At 44.7% G+C, this 25,334-nt stretch overlaps 1 protein-coding gene across 10 annotated transcripts in view; it reads left to right on the top strand.

Annotated features, from left to right (window-relative positions):
- PALM2AKAP2 (PALM2 and AKAP2 fusion) overlaps positions 1–25,334 on the top strand; it is a 525,798-nt gene that overhangs the window by 459,967 nt on the left and 40,497 nt on the right. Inside the window, exon 1 of one of the 10 annotated variants that reach the window (XM_077965346.1) lies at positions 18,494–18,780. The gene's annotated coding sequence lies outside the window, so the exon portion shown is untranslated. 10 annotated transcript variants of the gene reach the window in all.

Raw genomic sequence — 25,334 nt, 5'->3', positions numbered from 1 at the left:
ATCCTTTTAGACTTGCAAGCTCCCTCAGCTAGTTAATTTTGCATAAGTCTATGTGATTTTCATTCTAATGTCTTTTGGAATTAAATGTAATGCTGTAAGAAAAGAAGCGTCTGCTCAATAAAGCAAGGCAGTCTAGGCTGTTTTTTATATAAATGCACTATATCCTGTCTAGTCTAGTGCTCCTGTTTTCTTTTTCATATTCTTTCTGTTAGAGCCAAAGTCACTACTCTGACTTTGCATGATATAAATACAGAAATACTTGCTCATTAAGAGCCTGTGTTGTTTTAGAAATTAGTAAGTGGCTACATCTGCATATTTTTGCATTGGTGAGAGTTGGCTTCTTTGGCAAACATGACTTTGTATTTTTGGAGAGGAAAACCTTGGGCCCATCAGGTTAGCCTTTTCTGAGATGGAGACTCAAGTGGGACCACCCCGGATGGTCACAGCAACTCCCACACAATGAGAACTTGTGACTATAGCCTGGGAGAGCTAACTATGCAGGAGGCAAGAAATCCAGAGAGTTGGGTCCAGAGGTAGCTGGCAGAAAGAACATTCTATTACTATTGTAACCTCAGAAGAGCAGCTTCTAAATGTGTGAAATGAGTGCTGGCCTAGAGGGGAGGGGCCATACTCCTAACCACCTCAAGCTGGTCTTATCATTATTGCTGGGGGGATGTGTAAGGCTGCAACCTTCCCTTTTAGGGAGAAGGAAGAGAGGACTCCCTTGTGGGTGTGCACAAAGGAGTATGATGAGAAGAGGGTGGTGATGGGTGCTTGGTGCTTACCTTGTCCCAGCGCAGCTCCATGATTGTAGGTATCTTGAGAGGACTGATGTGCAGCAAGGTAGGAGGTTAGGAAAAGCAAAGAATGCCAGCCATGAGTGGATTTGAGGGTCTGAAGGACAAAGGCAATGTTGCTGTGTACGGGTGCACAAGTGGATGTGTGCATTTAATCCATCAACAGTCCAGAAATTGAATTGCCATTTCAGTTCCCAAACAAATGGCTTGTTTATTAAACTAAAAGCCCTTATCTCCATTAGGAAATATTCAATTCCAGCAATTAGCCCCAGGGTGAAAGAGGTCTCCCTCTCTCCAGTCTGTTTTTGCTGTGTTCCCAAACAATGCTTTGATGTGCAAGGCACTCCTAATGGAAGATAAGTCATCAATTAGCCCAATGGAAGGTTAAGCTGAAAACAGACTTTTCAGGGAAGGGATTATCACTGAGCTGTTAATCACTGATTGACGTTATCTATTGGGGATATATTCTTATGGGAGACTTAATCTCCACCCAGGCAGAAGGTAACAAAGATGCAGAAATATTCTAGTTGTTTGTTTTTTTTAAAAATGAGTGTTAGTGTTCTATAGCACTATAGAATAACTATAGTTAACAATAATATATAGTTTCAAATAGCTGGAAGATGGGCATTGAATGTTCTCCACACAAAGAAATGGCAAATGTTCAAGATGATGAATATGTTAATTGCCCTCATCTGATCACTGTACATTGTATGTATGGAAACATCACTATGTACCCCATAAATATGTACAATTAATACCTAATAAATAAATTTTAGAAATAAGAAAAAATGTGAGTTTAGAAATAGGATCTTAGATTAGTTGAGTCAGGGGTGGAGATGATAATAGTTTTCTTCTTCTTTTTTTTTTTTTTGAGATGGAGTCTTGCTCTGTCACCCAGGCTGGAGTGCAGTGGCGCAATCTTGGCGCATTGCAAGCTCCGCCCCCCGGGTTCACGCCATTCTCCTGCCTCAGCCTCCCGAGTAGCTGGGACTACAGGCACCCACCACCATGCCCGGCTAATTTTTTGTATTTTTAGTAGAGACAGAGTTTCACTATGTTAGCCAGGATGGTCTCGATCTCCTGACCTCATGATCCGCCCGTCTCAGCCTCCCAAAATGCTGGGATTACAGGCCTGAGCCACTGTGCCCAGCCAATAGTTTTCTTTCTAAACAAGTATCTTTTAATTTCTTTAAGAACTGTTGGTCATAATATGATTACATTGCTAATTTATGAAATAAAAGTAAGGAGAACCTCTAATTTTTTATTTTTATTTTTTTATTTTAGGGTGGGGAGACAGTGTCTCACTCTGTTGCCCAGGCTGGAGTGCAGTTGTGCCATCTCAGCTCACTGCAACTTCCACCTCCCAGGTTCAAGCGATTCTCATGCCTCAGCCTCCCGAGTAGCTGGGACTGCAGGTGCCTGCCACCACGACCAGCTAATTTTTGTGTTTTTAGTAGAGACGAGGTTTCACCATGTTAGCCAGGCTGGTCTCGAACTCCTGGCCTCAGGCAATCTGCCTGCCTTGGCCTTCCAAAGTGCTAAGGATTACAGGCATGAGCCACCATGCCCTACCAGAGCCTCTGTTTTTATAAGAGTAAGTTGATATGAACAATATTGTGAATGTAAGCACAGTGCACATGAGGCAAATTTGTAATTCTGTGCTTGAGATTTACAAGTGAAATAAGTTGATTTTTTTTTTTTTTAAACTCTAAGTAGTGGCAGATGAGTGTTAATTTACACACAACTTTTCAGGAAAATATCAGTTGCATACATTAAGCTATTTTGCTGTTATTTTTTTTCTGTATGCCTTTTTTTTTCTTTTTTTCTTTTTTTTTTTTTTGAGATTGAGTTTCTCTCTTGTCTCCCAGGCTAGAGTGTAATGGCACAATCCTGGCTCACTGCAACCTCCGCCTCCCGGGTTCAAGCAATTCTGTCTCATCCTCCTGAGTAGCTGGGATTACAGGTGCCTGCCACCATGCCCAGCTAAATTTTGTAGTTTTAGTAGAGATGGGGTTTCAACATGTTGGTCAAGCTGGTCCTGAACTCCTGACCTCAGGTGATCCACCCGCCTCGGCCTCCCGAAGTGCTGGGATTACAGGTGTGAGCCACCCTGCCTGGCCACCTTTCGTTTTTCTAGTATGCCGATGAGACCAAAAAGAAGATATAATAAAATTAATTGCTAAAATTTTATAAGTGGAATAGGGTAGTTATTCTACTACCCTAATATAATCAATAACTATTGTACTCCCTTCCACTCTTTTTTTTCCTGTTTGCTACAAAGGTGCAATCCATTTACCTAGATTCTGTTTCCTAATTAGCCTCATAGAATGTTTCAAAAATCATGACCCATATTGCTTAATGAGTACAGAGTTTCTGTCTAGGGGGTGATGAAAAATTTTGAAAATAGTGGTAGTGGTTATACAACATTGTGAATATAATTAACACTGCATTGTACACTTAAAATGGTTAAAATGGTAAAATTTAAGTTATATATTGCATGACAATAAAAGAAAGTGTATAAAAATTGTGCTCCTGCATTTAAAAAAATTTTTTTTTTGATGGGGGAAGTAAAGCATTGACAGATTTCAGAGTTTGTCGTGCTAGGAGAAAATTTTAGGGCAGAGTTATTCTCCATGGGGCTCAAAACCCAAAACTTTTCAATACTATTGAATCTTAGCAATAATAAGCCTGTAATTCGAAGTAGCAGGGTGGCACGTTGTTAAAACTTCAGTAACTAGTCTGGCGCGGTGACTCATGCCTGTAATCCCAGCACTTTGGGAGACCAAGGCAGGTGGATCACCTGAGGTCAGGAGTTCGAGACCTTACTTCAACCTTACTTACCAACATGGAGAAACCCGTCTCTACTAAAAATAGAAAATTAGCTGGGCATGGTGGCACATACCTGTAATCCCAACTAGTCGGAAGACTGAGGCAGGAGAATCGCTTGAACCCAGGAAGCGGAGGTTGAACCCGGAAGGCTTCAGAAGCCTTCTGAGGTTCAGAGGTCATGTTTCAGGGTGCGGTATTTGGAGCCCTCCTGGAGACATAAAAGCCTCCCTGGTGACATTCGTAGCCCCTAGGAAGGGCAGTAATGATAGCCCACGACTGACAGGTACTGATGAATAGTTGTTGAAGGCAAACCCTGCCCTCAGGGAGCTCTGACCATAGCCCGGGCATGTCTTCTAGAACTACGTGCATGTCTTCTAGAACTACGTGCAACGTGTCACAGAGCAGCTAATTCTGCCGCGGTGTGGGCAGTCACCAGCAAACTTCAAGGGGGAGCAGGTTTAACCTGAACCCTTGCTGAAAATAGATGAATTTGCCTGGGAGTGAGAGAGGGAAGGGCATGCCTATGTGGAGGTACCAGCAAGGGGACAGATACCAAAAAAGGGTGGCATGCCCCTTAATTCCAGGTTTAAGAGTTTCTTTAGAACAAAAAACCAAAAAAAAAGTTCAGGCTCAAAAAACTAAAAACAGAACTACCATATGACCTAGCAATCCCACTTCTGGGTATGGATCCAAAGGAAATGAGATCAGTATGTTGGAGAGAGGGACTGGCTGGAGGGGAGGGGGATTGGGGAGATATCGGTCAGTGGATACAAAATTTCAATTACACAGCAGGACTAAATTCAAGAGCTCTATTGTACAACATGGTGACTATAGTTAATAATGATGTATTATATATTGTACTTGAAAGTTGCTAAGAGGGTAGATTTTAAGTGTTCTCACAAATATGTGAGGTAACATGTAGTAATTAGCCTGATTTAGTCATTCCACAAAGCATACGTATTTCAAAATATCATGTTGCATACCATAAATGTATACACTTATTTTTTTCTCAATCAGAATAAATAAATAGTCCAAGGGACATTTATCGAGGGCCTAGTTGTTGGGCAGCATCCTAGTCTTCTTTTGGTCTCTGAATGGTGCCCTGGTCAGGGCTTGGTGAGTTTCAGACCCCCAGAAAAAGTCTGTTCTTAGCTTTGATGGGGGAAGGAAGACCCAGAGCAAATCACAGTGGCACCACTGATCTAGAGCACCCTTTAGGGTGGCTGGGGTTCAGATTGCAGACTGGATCACACTCCTAACTTTCTTTACCCCTGAGGCCTCTGGAGTCCTGGACGTGGACGTGGTGTTTATGGTGCATTCATGCTCCTGAATTCTTTTTTTTTTTTTTGAGATGGAGACTCACTGTCATCTAGCCTGGAATGCAGTGGTATGATCTTGGCTCACTGCAACCTCTGCCTCCCGGGTTCAAGTGATTCTCCTGCCTCGGCCTCCTGAGTAGCTGGTATTGCAGTCACCTGCCACCATCCCTGGCTAATTTTTGTATTTTTAGTAGAGTTGGGGTTTCACAATGTTGGCGAGGCTGGTCTCGAACTCACGCCCTCAAATGATCCACCTACCCCAGCCTCCCAAAGTGCTGGGATTACAGGCATGAGCCACCATGCCTGGCCTACGCTCCTGAATTCTTAAATACTGCAAATGATGCGATCTAGGCTTACAAGAGAGGAAGGAGAATTAGATCTATGAATCTAATTAGGCTAAATATTTTAAACAGCTCTTCTCTCAGGTTATTGTTTTTGTTCATATCCCAATTCTGAAATTCATTAGCCTTATAGAAATTTGTTAAACCTGAATTACAGAGTAAAATCAAGAAGCTTTTTTTTTTTTTTTTTGAGACAGAGTCTTGTTCTGTCACCCAGGCTGGAGTCCAGTGATCTCTGACCTCAGCCTCCTGAATAGCTGGGGTCACAGGCATGCCCCACCAAGCCCAGGTGTTTCTTTTTAATTATTTGTAGAGATGAGGTCTCATTATGTTGCCTAGGCTGGTCTTGAGCTCCTGGCCTCAAGCAATCCTCCTGCTTTGGCCTCCCAAAGTGCTGAAAATATAGGCATAACCCCCTACACCTGGCTTCAAGAAGTAATTTTAAATAATGTTTTTCATAAGAAGTTGAGCCACTTTACTGAAATGATGACATGCTGAATGGTGCATTTCAGCATTGCATAGTGAAACTGAGGGGACTTGACTAAGTTGGGAGCTGGCAAACCCCTTGCCACCACCACAGCCTTTGCAGATAAAGTCTTGCCTTGCTTCCCCATCCCCTAATGGCAAAATGAATTGCTAAGGTGAGAAAAAGGAATTTTGCACCATCTGCACCAATTCTGAGGTTTTGCAAGTGGTCACCAATGTAGAGAGCATGGTTCAGGGCTACATGTTTATTTTTATTTTCTTTATTTTTATTTTGCATCCAGCATGCTCAGAAAAACTAAAGAGAAAAAAAATGGAAGGATGAACATTTTAGAATACAACAAAGCTGCACCATCCTCCAGTCAACGTTTTGGTTCCAGCTTCCTTCTAGCATTGCACAGCTTGGGATGTTTGTTGCTTGTGTTCCTGCAGCATTGAAGCCCCCACTCCCACACCCAGCCCCTGTCATTTCCTGTTTTTAGATCCCCACCTTCTGTCCTGCATGTTGGGGAGGGGTCCATGGCCAGAACCGACTGGCAGCTCTCTGCTATTGTAGGATCCCTCCTATTGTGCTTGAACCTGATTATAAGACAGTCATTCTTGGAAGTGACCAGACATTATCTAGAGAATTCCAACCACTCAACTGAAGAGAAAGTCACTCACCTGGAGTATTTAGAGGAGAACTCCAGGCATCTTTAAGCAGATGCAGGTGGGAGACACAGCCCTTGAAGATTACCATCCGAGATGCAGCTAAGAGCTCAAAGTGAATTCTTAGATTCAGTAAGCCATGGCGCATCATGTGTTTTGGAAGAGCAAAAAAGCGTGTCAAGATGTGCTTCTTTATAGTGGGCTTTGGAGAGCTGGACAGGCCAGGGCTTGGCTCTCAGCTCTGCCCCTCCTTGTTTTGTGTCTTTGGGCAAATTACTTAAGCTCTGAGCTTCAATGTGTTCATCCACAAAATAGGGATTAACCCTATTTCACAGAGTTGCCATGAGGATTTATTGAGATAATGTATGTAAATGCCTACATATTGTAGGTATGCAATGACTAATTGTTATCATCATCCATATCATCTATATTTCCTGTCAAGGAAACTGGCATATCAGCTAAGCCAGCAAGCACGTGCAAATAGTTCTAGGACCCGTTTAGAGTATATGATAAAGTAGAAAAAGAATCTTGAAGCCAGTCTTCCTCGATAAGCTTCCAGCTGAGATTGTCCCAGTTTCTACCTTTGTATCTACAAGAGGCAAGATAGTGGTTAAAGGACCTGGGACAGACTGCCTCCAGTTCAATCCTTGCTTTAGCACTTACGGCTGGAGCCCTTGGGCAAGTCACTTAAAACTCTCTGAACCTTGGTTTCCTGACATGTAAACTAGAGCTCTCAAGAGTACTGACCTCCTACACTTGTTTTGAGGAATAAATGTAATTATGCATGAAAATCGCATGGCCTAATGCCTGGCATATCATAAATGCTCAACAAAGGTTATGAGCACCTCATCATCAACTAAAGTTGCTAATACCTTTGAGGACTCTCGGGCCCTGGGTTCCTTCTCCAATTTGACAAGGTACATTCCCATTGCCAGCTCTATGACAGGCTGTCTTTGTAACCTGGCTTCTGCGTACAACAACCTACACGTATGCTTCTGCTCCAGTTGGGCAGTCGATAAGCCTACAGCCTTTGCTACGCTGATATGCCTTTATTCCACAGGTATTCCTTTGCTGTTTCTGTTTTATCTACAGGTTTTTATTTATTTTTGAGACGGAATCTCACTCTGTCGCCAGGCTGGAGTGTAGTGGCGCAATCTTGGCTCACTGCAACCTCCGCCTCCCAGTTTCAAGAGATTCTCCTTACTTAGCCTCCCAAGTAGCTGGAACTACAGGCATGCACCACCACACCCAGCTAATTTTTGTAATTTTAGTAGAGATGGGGTTTCACCATGTTGGCCAGGATGGTTTTGATCTCTTGACCTTGTGATCCGCCTGCCTTGGCCTCCCAAAGTGCTGGGATTACAAGTGTGAGCCACTGCATCTGGCCTTTTTTCTTTTGAGACAGAGTTTTGCTCTTGTTGCTCAGGCTGGAGTATAGTGGCATGATGTTGGCTCACTGCAACCTCCGCCTCCTGGGTTCAAGCAATGATCCTGCCTTAGCCTCCCAAGTAGCTGGGATCATGGGATTATAAGCGCCCACCACCACAACAGGCTAATTTTTTGTATTTTTAGTAGAGACGGGATTTCATCATGTTGGCCAGGCTGGTCTCGAACTCCTGACCTCAGGTGATCCACCTGCCTCGGCCTCCCAAAGTGCTGGGATTACAGACGTGAACCACCATACCCGGCCCTGTCTACAAGTTTTAAAAAGCATGAATATCTTGGGGCAACCTGCCTCTGAGAAGGCTGAAAAAATGCTATTATTAGCCTGTGGCCAGAGTAGAGAGCAACAGTGAACTACCTGGCATTGAAGTCCCACCATGTTCCCATTGTGGGGCTGGCTGCCCTCACATGCTGTTTTTCCGGAAATCTTCATAACAGCCCCAGAAGGTAGGTGTATCCATTTCCTAGGGCAGCTGTAACAAATTCTCACAAATTATGTGGCTGAAAGCAGGAGTAATTTCTTCTCTCACCCTTCAGGAGGCCTGAAGTCTGAAATTACAGATGGCAGGGTTGGTTCCTTTTGGAGGCTTTGAGGGAGAATCCATTTCATGCCTTTCTCCTAGCTTCTCATGGTTGCTAGCAATGTTTAACATTCCTTGACTTGTAAATGAATCATTCCAATTTCTGCCTCCAGATTCACATGGAGTTTCCTCTGTGTATGTATCTGTATGTCCTCTCTTCCCCTTATAAAGACACCAGTCATTGGATTTGAGGCCCGCTCTCACCCAGTATGATCTCATCCTAACAAATTATATCCGTAAAGACTCTATTATTTCCAAATGTTCCATTCTGAGGTTCTGGGTGGACATGAATTTTGGGGCGGGACACTATTTGACTCCCTTCAGTACTTACTATATCCATTTAACAGATGAGGACCCTGAGTCTCAGGGAGGAGAAAATCCCTTGTATAAGCATCATACAATCAGTTTGTGATACCCAAGTATTCACAAACCCTGACCTTCTTTTCTCTAGATTTGTGTACTTCCCACCGTATCACATTACCACATACCACATATAAACAAATTGAGAACAAAGAGTCTAAAAACTATGGCAGCAAAATGGTCAACAGCAGGCAGCCCTGCGATCAAAGAGGGTCTCTGGAGGGTAAACAGGATGAAGCAGAGGCTTTGCAAGCAAATGGGGACCCCTTCCTTGTTGCTGGTTCTCAGATTTCATCCTGTTTCCATAATCAGTATTACTTATTGGCTCTCAACCACCCTGCTCTGCTCCTGGGATTCCACAGTCGGGCAGAGAGATTCTTCATAAATGAGAGAAGGTAGTAGTTGGTTTCGTTTGCATTAAGGGAAGGAGCACATTTCTTTGCTCAAAGCAAAATACCCTCCCGCGACTCCCCACTGCTCCCCGTATCCCTGCTGGCTTATGCTTATCATGCATCCCAGTGGTACGTGGAGAAATTCCACGCTTTCCTTCTCCTGCAGAGGTTCCTTCCTGGCATTCAGAGCCATAGAAGCAGTGGACGGAAACAGGTGGCCAGCCCTCGGCTGCCCCCAGAGTCTGGCTGCCTAAACTTTTCCCAGAGCGTGCTCTAGCAGTGCTGGCCCAGGGTGGGCTTGAGAGAGCAGAGCTGTGAGCAAGACAGGTGTGAGTCCATGTGGTCCCCCTGGTTCTGGCTAAAGGCCGGGGCTGGGGCAGAATCGCGGTCAGAACCAGGGTCAGGTCACTGAGGACCTGACAAGGCAAACTTGTCAAGGGCAAATATCTTGCTTTAAACCGCAAGTGCACCTCTGGTATCGTGCTCAGAATCCCTTGTAGACAGTGGCATCCGTTTGCCGCATGAGATGGGAGAAAAATTAGCAGCCCTGGCTTGAGTCTTCATTGCCCCTTGGCTGCCCGCTGTGTCCTGTTTCTCATCAGGTGACTGTCCCCAGTGCCTGTCCTGATCCAGAATTACCACTTAACCCTAGTGGAGCAGGACTCTCAGACTGATCATCTGGACTTTCCTGGAGTTCTTGTTTCCTGCCAGACTGTGTCAGAGTGAATTGGATTAGTGGTCTGTTTGCCGCACAGCCTGGCTTCACATGTGGCTTTGTGCTTTTGAAGAAACTTGAGACAAAACTGTTCATGAGTTCCTAGAGTGGGTGGCAATTCACAGTGATGCTGATATCCATGACGGTGGGATGGTTCTGTGCAGGGATCTCTGAACCTTTTAGAACTTTCCACCAGTTTCCCTGGAATCAATAGGTAGCTGATTCCATCAGCTCAAACCATTTTCCTGTTGGAAAGTGGTAGCTCCTTTTGTTAAGTGTTCTTAGAACTCACCAATGATTTCGTCGAAAAAGCATCTCTGATGGTTTTTCTTTCTCCTCTGGAATTGTGAACATTGTCTTGGAGAAGTGAAGCTTGCCATGTAACACCTGCTTTGAGCAGGGAAGAGCATGGTGGGTAAATGTACGAGAGACCTGTTCTGTTCCCTGGACTCAGCTCCCAGAGTCCACCACTGACCTTAGACCCTCAGGCTCCACCGGATGGATAGGAATTAAGTAACAGAAGGGTAAGAATCCCATACATAATCGGTATGGAATTTGGGATTGCCTAAGTGCAGAGTTACATTCTGTTCCAAACCCCAGCATTCACTTTAAACATTAATAAGAGATATGGTGCTTTTTGCCTATGGAAGACTAGATTGAACAAACCCAAAATATTATTTTTAAAACTTTACTTAAAATTTTAAAATACTAAAAGAAAAAATGGGACTCAAATTTAATGAACCCGTGTGTGTCTGTGTGTGTGTGTGCGCGCGCGCGTGCGTGCGCACCTTGTAGGTAGGTGAGGAGATTACTAGATTGACTCACCTGTACATTTAAATTAAATGGAATTTAAAAAATGACTATTGTTTAGAATAATGGATAAGCCGGCCTCCTATTTTTTGTTTTCCACTTGACTGATTAGTCCTTGGGAAATTCTTCAATGGGATTTTCCTATGACATATTCTGTCTGTGACATAGTTCACGAAATTCGAAGACATTTGATTCCCAAGGGGGAATCTGGTTACTCACAGTGTGTTTCAAAACTTTTCTGGGAATAGGCAGCTCTAGGAAGGAAAATGTCTATGTATAGCAGTAAGCCAATAACTTATCTTCAGTGAAAACGGAAGGCGATATTGTCATGCAGCTATGTAGAGTGACAGTACTCCTAAACAGATAATAAATCACAGCCAGAAAGCAAAACCTCCTCAAGAGACGGCCAAGTTTTGGTACACATTTGTTCATTGTGGCTGATTAAAGCCTTTTTAATATGTAGATGGAAAATGGAGATCAGAGGTGTTGTAAAACCTAACAAGTAGATGAGCCCTGGCAGTTTAAAAGTCTAAATGTATTTAAAGCTCGAATTTGTAACTTTTTAATTTATGTGTGATACTCTCAGTCCTTGCTTTTCCAATTACAATACTAGTACATGCACCATAATATGCATCTTTGTTTGTTTTTTTTTGTTGTTGTTGTTGTTTCTTGTTTGTTTTTTGAGACAGGGTCTCACTCTGTTGCCCAGACTGGAGTGCAGTGATGTGATCACAGCTCACTGCAGCCTCCACCTCCCAGGCTCATGTGATCCTCCCGCCTCAACCTCCCACGTAGCTGGGACTATAGGTTCATGCCACCATGCCCGGTTCATTTTTTAAAATTATTTTTTGTAGAAATGGGGTCCCACTATGTTGCCCAGGCTGGCCTTGAACTTCTGGGCTCAAGCTATCCTCCCACCTCAGCCTCCCGAAGTGCTGGGATTACAGACATGAGCTACTGTACCCTGCCAATAATTCACATCTCTATGAAATAAAAACTATGGACTCCACTTCAGCTTTTCATCACCCCTTTAGCACTGAGTTTCCCCCATTCCTATTCTCCAGGGTTAACCACACTGTCTTTGTCTAATTTCTGCTGCTAAAAGAGGATACCTGAGTCTGAGTAATTTATCAAGAACAGAGATTTAGTTCTTACATTTCTGGAGGCTGTCTCATCCCATAGAAGAAGGTGAGAGGGCAAAAGAGCATACAACCTGTGAGAGAAAAGAGAGGGCCAGCCTCACTTTGATAATGAATCCATTCCTGGGTTGACCATTCGTGAGGTCAGAGCCCTCATGACCTTATCTTCTCTTTAAGGTCCCACCTCTCAACACTGTTGTATTAGGGATTAAGTTTCCAACACAGGAATTTTGGGAGACACATTGAAACCACAGCAGCCGGCCGGGCGCGGTGGCTCAAGCCTGTAATCCCAGCACTTTGGGAGGCCGAGACGGGCGGATCACGAGGTCAGGAGATCGAGACCATCCTGGCTAACACGGTGAAACCCCGTCTCTATTAAGAAATACAAAAAAAAAACTAGCCGGGCGAGGTGGCGGGCGCCTGTAGTCCCAGCTACTCGGGAGGCTGAGGCCGGAGAATGGCGTGAACCCGGGAGGCGGAGCTTGCAGTGAGCTGAGATCCGGCCACTGCACTCCAGCCTGGGTGACAGAGCGAGACTCCGTCTCAAAAAAAAAAAAAAAAAAAGAAAAAAAAAAAAAGAAACCACAGCAGCCACAGATAAACTTTCTCTCTCTCTCCTTCCATATATATATATACACATATATATATACACACACATATATACACATATATATACATATATATGTACACACACACACACACATATATGAACTACAGAGAGAGGGCAAACTATATATATAGAATAAAGTGCATATATATGTGTGTGTATACATATATATGTGGTTGTGTGTGTGTGTGTGTGTGTGTGTGTGTGTGTGTGTGTGTAGTTCTACTTCCAAGAATTTATACTACAGCCATAGAGGCACATGTAGAAAATGATCTATATCCAAGGATCTCCAATGCCACAATGTTTGCAACAATAGAAGACCAGAAATAACCTAAATTAATAGGGAACTGATCTTTTCATAAAATGGAATATATCTTATATATATATATTCCACATATATATACACAAACATACATATACACAAATGATATCCTTTATTATTTAATTCAATTTAATTTTTGTTTTTGAGATGGAGTCCCACTCTATCAGCCAGGCTGGAGTGCAGTAGCACAATCTCGGCTCACTGCAACCTCTACCTTCCAGGTTCAAGTGATTCTCCTGCCTCAGCCTCCCGAGTAGCTGGGACTACAGGAGCCCACCACCACACCAATCTTGGCTCACTGCAACCTCTACCTTCCAGGTTCAAGCGATTCTTATACCTCAGCCTCCCAAGTAGCTGGGACTACAGGCTCACGCCACCATGCCTGGTTAATTTTTTGTATTTTTAGTAGAGACAGGATTTTGCGACATTGGCCAGGCTGGTCTCGAACTCCTGGCCTTAAGTGATCTGCCCGCCTTGGCTTCCCAATGTGCTGGGATTACAGGCATGAGCCACTGCGCCTGGCCTTCTTGACTTTTAGAGAGTGAATTTATCTCCTCCAGGTGCCTAATCACCCATCGGGGCACCATATTTCCTTTTAGTGCTTTCCCACCTGTCTGTCTCTATTTTTAAGTGCTTAATTCCTTTTTCCAGAAGTTAATATATACACATATTCTAACATTGAAAAGGTGTAGAAAAGAACACAGTGAATAGAAGCTTACCTACACCTGATGTCCAGTGACACCCTTCCCCATTCCAGAGAAAATCTTTGTGATCAGTTTCTTATGTGTCCTTCCAGGGATGGCTTATGAATATGCAAATATATATACACACATACCTACATATATACATATAAGATTATTCATATTCATGTTTGTTAACATCAAAGGTAACATGTTCTTTATAAAATGTTCCATAGCACTTGTTACTCAGTAGATTTTGAAGATTGCTATATATAAATTATTGTAGAGCTGGGAGTTCTTCTATTCTTTTAAAGTTGTATAATATTCCATTTAATGAAAACATCAGGCCAGGCGCAGTGGCTCACACCTGTAATCCCAGCACTTTGGAAGTCCTAAGTGGGCAAATCATGAGGTCAAGAAATCGAGACCATCCTGACCAACATGGTGAAAATCCATCTCTACTAAAAATACAAAAATTAGCTGGTCATGGTGGTGTACGCCTGTAGTCCCAGCTACTTGGGAGACTGAAGCAGGAGATTTGCCTGAACCCGGGAGGCGGAGGTTGCAGTGAGTCAAGATAGTGCCACTGCACTCTAGCCTGGAGACAGAGTGAGACTCTGTCTCAAAAAAAAAAAAGTAAAGGAAAATGTTAGTCCCTTATTAATTTAGGTTATTTCTAGTCTTTTATTATTGCAAACATTGTGGCATTGGAGATCCTTGTGTATACATCATTTTCTACATATGCCTCTATGTCTGTAGTATAAATTCTTGGAAGTATAACTACTGGGTCAAAAGCATTGTGTGTTTTTTGCCAAATTCCTATCCAAGTTTATGGAGTTGGATGAGGGTACCTCTTTCATTACATGCTGATAACTAATTGTATAGGTGGATAATTGATAACTAATTGTATATTGCTCCAATCAGGGATTCCTTCAGGGATTCCTTTGGGTAAACAAAATCCTGTCTTGAATTGTAAGTATTCCCATCTGATTCACATGTAAGTGCAAATTGTTTTAAAGACCTGACTGCATGCTGAGATGCAGGGTCTTTTGGTGACGGGGCTTGGAGGAGGAACCTATCTGAAGGGTAAGGAGGGAGAGGACAAGACTGGGCGTGTGAGGAGGAAGGGCAGTTGTGAGGCCCAGGCTTCCTTCTCTGTGTGCCTTGAATTGGGCCTTGGAGCAGCTTGAGAAGCTGCCCCAGCTTCCCTAAGCGCCAGGAAACGGGGAGGGGAACCTTCCCAGTGCCACCCTTTCCCCTGCACCTGCTACTTTGCAATTCCAGGCAATGGACTGGCTCTTAACTGTGTTTGAAGCCAGCCTCTCTACCCTGCGGGGCTCACTCCTTCCTGACCTCTTCAAACCTATTTTTGGAACTTTATGTCACACTAAGGTACTAGTGACTGGTGACTGTCACAAGTGGGATAGTTGCATTTAGCAGAATAAAATTCTTCCATTAAAGAGACAAAGTTCTGACAAGGGGATTGTCTATAAGCCGCGCCTCCTTCCGGGAACTCTTAAAATCCCTCTCGGCAAAAGTATCACCTGGTTTCCAAGGCAGCTGCTTCTTCTATCGTCTCGCAGGCTTTCTTGAGACTCTGCCCACTCAGAACGAGTTCACCTTTGCCCAAAGTTTATGCTAAAACCACAGAACTTACAGAGATTAGGAGAAGTGAATTGTGAGGGTTTACGTAGCTGGGATCTCATTTTACAGACCAGAAAACTAAGACTCAGAGGGGAAATGAGGCCTTCCCAAAACTCCTAGCAGCTGGCCTACAGTTTCAAAGTAGTCTCTTGCTGCCTTACATTACAGACACGTCTTAAGGTTTTTTGTTTTTTGATCATGGCTCACTGCAGCCTTGACCTCCCAGGCTCAAGTTCCTCCTGCTTCAGCCTCCAGAGTAGCTGGACTACAGGTGCATGCCACTGAGCCTGGCTAATTTTCAAATTTTGTAGAGACAAGGTCTCACTACGTTGTCCGGGTTGGTCTCAAACTCCTGGACTCAAGTGATTGATTCTCCCGCTTCAGCCTCCCAAGGTGCTGGGATTACAGGTGTGAGCCACTGGTCCTGGCCATAAGATTGTTTTCTTTTATTTGCATTGGCCCAAATGCTTCTTGGGTCTGCTCCTTCCTGAGCTGCCTGGTGTGGCTTCCATGAGCCCTGCTGCATTTTGGGGATTCATGGCTTCTAGCCAGAGCTCTGTTCCTAACCAGCAGAGTGACCCTAGGGAATAGGTGGCTGCCATTGGCTGGGGTCTGCCCCTCTGCAGAGTGCATGGTAATCCCCACTTTGCCATTAATGGGAGGATTAAATAGAAGCTATGGAAGGATATGTGGCACAGACAAGGCACACAGTAGGTGCACCACAGATGTTCACTGAATGATGATCATAATGGTATCAATTGTCTTTAAACCCCAGTGGCTAGACCCTTGTAAGTTGAAGTTTACTTCCCAATCAACCAGGACCAAGTTTCAAAATGGCTTCTTTTCCCCTAGGGCAAGGCACCCTCAGAGACTAATGAGATCAGGTTATGGCACCAGGAGAATTAAACCGGCAGTGCAAATTTATTTTCAGAAAACCCACCCCAAGCTCACGGTCTGCGCTTAGAGGGTGTAGAGGTGTGAGCTGCAGCTTCCTGTTACCTGATGGATTCCACACTGGTCATTTCTCTCTAGAGACTCCACTGTCATCAGGTGTAGGATGGCTCCGTTTATGCTTTTGCAGGCTGAGGCTAGCTTGCTGGTGGTTCATGTCTCCCTCTGCCTCTGAGTATAATCCACTTTTCTGGAGTACCTAACTGTGACTTTGCCACAGAGTATTTTTCTAACCTCAACCCTATTTTTGCAGCTTGGGGTTGAGGGAAGACTCAGGGAAGTGTGTGAATGTGTGTGTTTTTGTGTGCATGCACACATACAAATGCATGGGTGTGCATGTGTGAGTATATAGATTAGTTTGCTAGGGTTACCATGACAAGGTGCCACAAATTGGTGGGGGGAGGCTTAAACGACAGTCTCACAGTTGGCAGGCTAGAAATGCAAAATCCTCAGCAGAGTTGGTTCCTTCGGAGGGCTGTGAGGGAGGGATCTGTTCCAGGCCCCTCTCCTTGCCTTATAAATAGTTGTGTTCCCTCTATGCACATCTCTGTGTCTACATTTCCTCTTGTTCTAAAGATCCTAGTCATACTGGATTAGGGCCCACCCTGGTGACTTCACTTAAACGTGATTACCTCTGTAAAGTCTGATCTCCAAATAAGGTCACATTCTGAGGTCCTTGGTGTTAGGACTTCAACATAAGAATCTGTGGAGATGACTCAAGTCAACACACAACGGTGTGCCTGTGTGTGGGTGGAGCATATGTGTGTTGGTGTGTGTAGTGGACTCTGGTGTCTCTGAGATGCCAGGTCATATGCAAACCTACTCCTTGGAAAATAGTACTTTAAGAGCACATACAGTTGTCTTTTGTGGATAGGGCAGATTTAAAACCTTTTTTTTTAAACAAATCTTCCCACGGATGTGGAGGGGCAGGTGCGGTAATGGAGTGGGTCCCGGGTACCCCTTTTGCATCGCTGGTTGAGGGCACCTCATAATGGAAAGTCCTGCCCTGGTTCTTCCTTCTCAAGTGGAGCAATGCCATTGGCATGTGATTTCCCCGCCTCATTTTACTTTAGATGACTAAGTAGCATATTCAGGTGCCTTTGGCTACACAACAGAACATTCCAATTATTCCACAGGGCAGCATCAATTCAGAGTTCCCTTGGAGCTCCCTGGTGACTTGATACCACCAAGTCAGTCACTGAGGAATTCCTCAATATTTCTAAATAAATTTAGAGAATGTTTTTAGCATATGGAAAATGTTGTTTAGATGCTGTAAATATTTGTGAAGTCTACTTTTAGCTTCCTTTTCAAAAGAGCCTGCCTGGGCGCCATCTACTCTGATTATCCCTTCCTTGACTTGTGTGCTTGGGAGGGTCCCAGGAGGTCTGCTGTACTGGCTGGTGGGCAGACCACAGGTGAACCCTGTTCCATCTTTCGGCTTCTCGCCAGGACAAACTGCTCCAAAACTGACCGCAAATGAGCTAGCCCCACAGAACCATGTGTGGCCTTTGTCATCTTTCCCCCAGTTTACTGTAAATCTCAGTTCTCTTTGTCCTCTAAAATCTTACTGAAAAAGTGAGTACTTCATGGTACTGAACTGACCTGGAATTCTGACTGACTTTCTAGTTCCGCCTGTAAGTTATGCCCCAAATTTTCCAGGTCAACGTAGAGTTCCAGGGAACGAGGTGGACAGAATCTGGAGGCAGAGTTGAGCCAGCGGTGTTATCAGGCAGGGAGCACTGATAAACACGCCAACTCCCCGTTAGACTCAGTGTAGTGCTGGGGACCCTATTTTGAGGTGACGCTGATGTCTCTATCCAAGGCAAATGCGCATCTGTTTTCTTGATGGCAGAGGACTGTTGTTAGCCATGGGATGGTGCAGCTACTTACTCCAGACATTCCTTCAAATGAGAGCACTCATTTCAGACTTCAGATGCATCTGTCCACTTTGGCATGGACTGTAATGTAGCCACTTAAAATACATCTTACAAGGGCCGTTAAATAACGTAAAAAGTGCTTGTGAAATGATATGAGTAAAAAAAAACTTGGCACAGAATTGCATTTACTGTCTGGTCTCAATGATATTAAATATGTATTTCTGAGAAGACAATGGAATGAAATGAAATATTAACTTTTTTTTCTGAGCGGAGGGGAATGAATATTTTTTTTTCCAAATGTTCTGTGGTGAGCATTTGTTATCACACACACACGCACACATGCACATACCACATGCATGTACACACGCACAAGCACACACCACAAGCTGTCCTGAAAAGTCTAACTGGAGATTTCTCCAGGGTCTTTCAGATTTTTTGCTGCCTCAATACCCCTGGGATATCAATTCCCTGCTTGTCCCAGGGCCCACCTCTGAATTGCCGAGAAGACAGAGGTATCTGATTCACATCAATGCCACCAGCTCCTGCCTCTCTGTTCAGCCCTGAGTGTGACAGGAGCAGGCTGGGCCTGCTCTCGCTGGGAATGCCGCTGCCCTCCAGCTCCGGCCAGCCAGGGAGGGGCCAGGCTTCTCCGAAGGAGGTTAAAGTCCTTCTTTGTGTGAATGGCCTTTTAGGGAGCAGAGGGAGGGCCCACGGTGACATCACAGTCTTCCGTCAGGAGGCTCAGGAGGAATTTGTCCAGCTTGAGCCAGGGCGCACGCAGGAATCTGTCTGGAAAAAGGCAGTTCTCACTGAGGAGGTTTGAGGCGCACGCTCTGGGCAGGGTAAGCCAAGTCTGCTGACTTATCTTCTTGTCCTTTTCTTTCTAATTTGAAAGGACAGGGTCTTTTTTGAGGCCAGTGTCTTTATGGAGGAGGTTTTCTGAGTCTCTCATGTGTTGTGGAGAGTCCTTTCTTGCTGTAGAGTGGGCAGCCGAGCTCAGACTGGTGTCTTGCTTCTCCTCTCTCTCTCTCTTTTTTTTTTTTTTTTTTTTTTTTTTTTTTTGCAAATCTTATAAAACTCTCAGCTTTTGTGCTAAGAGGAAAAGAGGACACTCAGTCCTGCACATACAGTGCAAAGCTATATGAGTCGTCTGTGGCAGATCATGCTTTGAAGATGGTGTGAGTGTGTCTGAGAATCTGTGTGCCCTTTTCCAGAACAGAACCAAGTGACTGGGTGATTCTGGTGCCTCGTTTTCTAGCCATCCTCTAGTATTTGTTCAAGAGACCCAGTCCTATGGTCTACAGCCAGCCTTCTGTTTCCATGCTGTGGAACTCACCACATTCACAGGGTGGCTTGGGGGAATACGGTTTTTGGGGGAATGTGTGGTACCTGTCTCTTGGAGGTCTCATGGGGATGGAAGGAGACCCTCACCAGCTTCGTTTATAGGCACAGAATCGTCTGTAGACAGAGGGTTAACCACAAATGCGTCTGGCACCGTCTTTCCTTGGGGCTCGGCCTCAATATAGTGGATTCTGCTGGGTCCACAGTGGTGCTTGGCTTTTGATCCCTGCCATGACCTGCTCACCAGGCATGAACCCAAGATCCAGAACTATTTTTAAACCAAGAGGGACACAGCAAATTTATAAAGAATTGAAAAACGAGGCTTGCTTTTGTCTTTACCAGAATCAGTTACCCTAGAAATCTCAGCTTGCAGGAGCCAGAGTTCCCTCTGTGGCCTTGAGCTTGGTTTGTTCTGGGGTGGGGACTACCTTGCAAAATAATCTCACAGTGAAAAGGGCCTTTGGTGAGAAGAGCATCCGAGGGCTCCTTGATAGGGCCCTCCGTATTCCCCATTGAGGAAAACATGAAACTCACATCTCTCCTTATTCACGGGAAACCCGGAAGCCTCCCAGTCACTCCTGTAAGAAGTGGGTCTCCAAGTAACGGAAAGAAACAACCCTTTCATCCGCTGCTGCAGAAAAGGCAACAGCAGCTTCCTTCCTTTCCTCCCCTCCCCACTGCTGACCCCCACCACACACACCATCTTCAGTTTCTTTCACAGAAAGCCCAAGCTGTAAATGTATTCATCAAATAACACCTTAACATTTTCCAGATGTGATTGGAGCCACTGACTTTTCAGCAGGGCTAAGAGGATGTTATTAATAGGCTAAGCTGTGGTGCTGGGGGAGACTCCGTTCTATGAGAAATTGACCAGGTCTCCTTCACCAGGAATGTGGGTCAAGACACAGGCAAGCCTTGTTTCCAGTGAAGAGGTGGGGAGTTCCAGAAGTATTTTCATCCCGTCTTCATACCTGTACCTGAGGCATAAGACAGAGAGAATAGCAGAACGGCGAATTACTCTTTTGACCAATACCGTAGAAGCTTTCAGAAAAACAGGCTGGGCCTGCAGGAGCAGGACTAGGACTCCTGGCCTCCAAAGCGTTGAGTTTTCTTTTTAGAACTGCCCTAGTCACATTGAGCTGTAATGGCTTCATGGCAGGAGATCCATGGAGGCAAACCCAAGAAGTGGTTTTAGTATCTGCCCCTTTTAAGGGTCACAGCATTGACCCGAGCCTGTCGGGTCCAAATTTAGCCTGCGTTTGCCCCAGGAGTGCTTGAGGTCTGGAGTCTGGCCGGCTGTCTTCCATCAGCTAGGAGGGGAGGCTCTAGCCTCCTTAGGGAGTGGCTTGGTTCCCAGTTTCCCACAATCAACAGAGGCCCCTAGTTCCACAGGCCGGAAGAAGCTCTGCCGGGGGCATGGAAGAGGACAGCCTGCTCAGGACTGGAATGTGGCCCAAGTTATCACCCGGGGCCTCTCCTCTCCGCCACTTCCCGCTTCTAAGCTCAGCTTAGAAGCCCAAAGCCTAACTCATGCAGCAAGCAGTTCCCAGACTTTCCTGCTGTCTGTGCCTTCAGGGAAGGGTGGAACGGGTGGGCCCCCTCAGAGTTCCAGCTTCTTCTCCTTCCTGCCATCTTCAGCAGAGAGGGCCAGTGGAGGTGCAGCCAGCCTGCTTAGGAACTTTGGTACACGGCGCTTTCTTCAATTATTTTTGCCCGGCACGATTTGTGCCGTTGAAGAGGGTTGGAAGTTTATTTCCAGCTATTGCTGCAGCCCTTCCTTCCCCTGGTGCTATTTGTTCTTCTTATGGGAACTGGTACTCCCTCCAAGTCTGTTAGCTTCTTGCTGGGGATGGGGGATCACCTTGGAGCTCTGAGGACCTCGCATGGCCCAGGCTGAGAGCATATAGCTGTGCAGGGTCCCAGGGTATGCTTATGGATCCAAGGTAGTGTTGACCTCTTCAACTTCTGTTCCCCTTCCTTATGCCTCGGGTTCCCTCGGTTTGGGGAGTTAGCCTCCCCCAGACCTCCTGACTGTAGCTTTGCCTGGTTTGTCCAAAGCTGATGAGGTTCAGCTGATGTGGTCATCTTTTAGGTCTCTGGGCATCATCCACCAGCCAGGTGCACTTCCTTCTCCCCCCGCCCCCACCCCCACCCCTGCCTGCAGTCCCCACCCCACCCTACCCCTTCTGCATTTGCCTTAGTGCTGGAGACATCCTGACTTAGCCAGAAAGTTAAAAGTTTAGGAAGAACCTCTCTAAAGACAGCCACGCATAGCTCGTGGAACCAGTTCTTCATCATGATTGTCGTTGCGTCTTGTGTACTGAAAACGTGACTTACAAAAGAGAGGCAGGATGAGAAGCGAAAACGGAGATACTCTCTGATTTCACAGCTATGAAGAATTTTTGTTTTATAGCCATGCCTCTGTTCCTAGGCCAAGAGTGAGTTTGTATTTTTGGTGGAACTTATAAATAACTGGATTAAAGGATCGGGTCACCTATTATCTGGAGAAAAGCATTTCTAATTTAAATGTCATGGCTTTAGTAGGAAGTAATCTGGGTTATTCAGAGCAGAGAAACCTGGTTGTACAGCCTGGTGTTTGAGTAATTTGGGTCACACTGTGCATTTAGGCTAGGAGCCTGGGAGGTCGAGATGGGTTAGGGACACTGTCGAGCTTTAACAGCCTGAGGATGGTGGGGCAGAGCGGAGGCTGTGAACACAGTGAACATTGTCCTTGTGGTGAAGGACACCTTTCCGCTCTCTGCCTGGGCTCAGGCAGGCCTGCTAAGGAAAATGCACTTCCTTAAAGTTATCTCTGTTCATGACATGCCTAGCTGTAGGCCTAGGTACCCTGGGCAGAAAGAACACATGGGTGTCTATGCCCAGTGGGTCAGGGATCAGGGCCCTGCTGTTGTGTTTTCTGTGCAAATGTAAACAGGCTTCTAGAATCTCACTTGTGGTGTTGGTGAGGAGTTGCAACCTTTTCTCACAGTGTCCATCACAATGACATGGACATGGGATCTTAATATTTTACCTCTGGCAAGTGGCCAGAGGAAACAGAACCCCTTCAGAGCCCAGCCCAGAGGGTGAAACTCCCAGACTGTGCAAGAAGTCACATTTCTTTCTCTCTTTTTTTTTTTTTGAAATGGAGTCTCGCTCTGTCGCCCAGGCTGGAGTGCAGTGGCGCAATCTTGGCTCACTGCAAGCTCTGCCTCCCAGGTTCACGCCATTCTCCTGGCTCAGCCTCCTGAGTAGCTGGGACTACAGGTGCCCACCACCACGCCCGGCTAAGTTTTTCATATTTTTAGTAGAGACAGGGTTTCACCGTGTTAGCCAGGATGGTCTTGATCTCCTGACCTCATGATCCACCCGCCTCACCCTCCCAAAGTGCTGGGATTACAGGCCTGAGCTACCGCACCTGGCCCAAGAAGTCACATTTCTAGCTAACACATAGAGCAGCAGATATGTCTCCAGAGAGTTAAGTCTCGATGGAGTTCATCTGTCTCTGACCAAGACTGAATAAAGAAGGCAAAGAGATCATTGACTTTTAAAGCTAAATTGTGAGTCTCACATCATCTGTAGAGATTCAAGCAAGTAAAAGATCAACCAAAAAGCCAAGCTAACTCTCTTTTGATCCATCCACTTTTCTTAACATTTCCCATGTCATTTCAAAAGCCTCCTATTATTGAGAATGCATTTTGATATATCAGGATAGAATGAGAAGAACCCACCTTCAAATCCTGGCTAGGGGACTTACTAGCCAGATGATCTTGAGAAATGTCCCTTTATTTCTCTATACCTGTTATTCTGAAGTTTTAAGACTGAAATAAAATTCGTGCCTTTCCCACTTAACAGAGGGCCATGTTTCAAGCATCAGCTGACATATGTATGTGCATGTACTATGAAATGATAAGCTATTAGACATGTGTCAACTAGAAAATGGGGATGCCACGCTTACAGATGCCCACGGGACAGGCTTGTCAGGGCTGTCTCATTCACTCGTACGTTTACTTGGCTAGCTGAGTAATGGAGATGGACCAGGTTCTGTTTTATCCAGTGTGTGACCCCTCCTCTGCTTCTCATGTGACTGGAGCCCCAGGTCTGGTGGTTCTTGACTACTTATTCTACTTACTGCATTTCAGGGCTTAACTTTTAAGGACATTTTGTGAAATTATTCTCTCTGTTGCAGCACAACTGTATCTTCCTAGTTGTGTTCACCTTCAACTAAAATTCACATGTAAGGATCTGGGGTTAGGGAAAGATTAGGGAGATTAGAGCTGCCATAGGTTCTGACTTTGAGTCTTTCCTGGGCCTTTTTTCTTTAATCTTTTCTTGTTGATTTCTTTTCTTCTAAAAATCTCCTGCTCTTTTCCCAAAAGAAATTCAGTCTCCTGCCAGAAAGAATATAATATCAGTCATTTAAACCTCAGTGTAAAATGGCTTAATAATAGTGAACATTTGCATTAACCGTTTTACAGTTTACATAGTACTTTTAAGTACATTTTCTAACTTAATTCTCAAAACAGATTTGGGAGATATTATTAGTCCTGCTTACGAAGGAGTTCTATTCTCAGCAGAATTCCGTAATTATAGTACAAAAAGTCTGGTAGGACTTTTATAGGTAGAGCCAAGAAATGACCCCAGACTCTGGTCTTTGGACACCAAACTCTGAATTACCACATTTTCTGCATTATTTAGGTGGAGACATAGGCACCTGTGTTGTAAATTAAGCCATGTTAATTTGCTTTGCAAAACTATTAAACACTTTTTGGTAGATAAAGGTGACTTTAGTAGCAGCCTGGCTACCAGGTTATATTAAACACAGGTCTCTTGGACCAAATTCTGGCACTCATACAGACTTGTGTTAAATAAACATTTGTAAAAAATGGTATGAAGAACTCTCAGGTCCCTAAGTTTCTAGATGCTACCCCCCCACCTTGCCTGAAGACAGATGTGGGAACTTTATGAAGACAGGATTCTGTTACCATTTTAGTGGGTGTTAAGCAACCAAAGTCCCCTGAACCAAAGGCTAGAAACAAGAATAGTTAGTTCTCAAACCTCAAACACCATCCCTAAGGGTGTATAAACCAAAGGGCTCACTCTATTGGCATATCCCCTTCATGAAAGGGTGAGGAAGATCTCTAATCCACAAATGTGAACACCACCAATTTCACGGGTTTCTAACATTCATTATGCTAATTGACAGGCCACTAATTTCACTAATGAAAACCTATTTCTCACCTTAATTATGCCAATTAACAAAGCTTCAGGGGTTCTCCGGAGTTCAAGTGAGCTAAGTACTGGAGGAAGCCACCTGTGGGGTGTGGTATCTCTCATTAGATCCTAGGTCACCATTTCTTGAGTTTATGTTCCCAGTTAGGGTGGTTGTCAGACCCTGGAATGTAATTTAAACTGATTTCAGAAGCACACAGCTGTATTAAATTGCCCCGACCAAGTATTTGAAAGTAAATGGTAGACATCCTAACCAGCTGTTAACTAGTCTAGGAATTTAGTGGGAAAGGCAGGTTTCTGTGTCATGGTGTTAGAGCTCTACCTGTAGGGTGAGCTGGGCCCATCTAAAAAGCTCTCACAGCCCCTTTGCACCCTAGTTTTTCTCTGACCTTAGAAAACCCAGTTGAATGATTCTTTCATATCCTTCTGTTTTTTTGCATTGGGAAATAGTTCATTTCAAAAAGGACTTTCCTGTTGATTGAATGAATGTGCATCTTATCTAAATCTGGAATCACATTCACCTAATCTGAAGCATGGAGAAAATTCTGGACCTTCTTATCTTCAAAGAGAGCAATAAGCATTTGTTGGTTTAAACAAGACATCATCTGACGATACCAAGCCCAGATTCCTGCCCAATCCGGATAGGTTAGATTTCCAGCCCATTTTTATTTACCTGGTGTAGTTGCCAGTGGCTTTGATTCCATCAGGCCATCATGCATGAAGGCAAATTCTTACTGCTTACAGTGGAACTCAGGAATTCACTCTTTTGTTATCCTTGTTGTCTAACTTTACAAAACCTCAAGACCTCTGGTGCATGATTGTGAAT

The sequence above is a fragment of the Macaca mulatta genome, chromosome 15 (genome assembly GCF_049350105.2).
Source record: "Macaca mulatta isolate MMU2019108-1 chromosome 15, T2T-MMU8v2.0, whole genome shotgun sequence".
In the NCBI taxonomy this organism is placed as follows: Eukaryota; Metazoa; Chordata; class Mammalia; order Primates; family Cercopithecidae; genus Macaca; species Macaca mulatta.
This window is presented reverse-complemented; position numbering and strand designations above follow the sequence as displayed.